Raw genomic sequence first — 212 nt, 5'->3', positions numbered from 1 at the left:
TGGACCAATATTCAAGTTCCTAAGAGAGATTAATCCTGTTTTGGAAACCAAACCAAATATGCGCCTAAATTCCATCCAACAGCAGATTCCCCTTTTTGCAGGGAAGAATATATGATTTGTTACGCTTTTTATAACTAAAAATAAAAATGTTATGTAAGATACACAAATATGCATTTATTTTCCAGAAAGTTGGTAATCCAGAAAAGAGGGAG

This window comes from Penaeus monodon, chromosome 22 (assembly GCF_015228065.2).
Source record: "Penaeus monodon isolate SGIC_2016 chromosome 22, NSTDA_Pmon_1, whole genome shotgun sequence".
Classification (NCBI taxonomy): Eukaryota; Metazoa; Arthropoda; class Malacostraca; order Decapoda; family Penaeidae; genus Penaeus; species Penaeus monodon.
The sequence above is the reverse complement of the archived record's forward strand: the minus strand, read 5'-3'. Positions refer to the sequence as shown.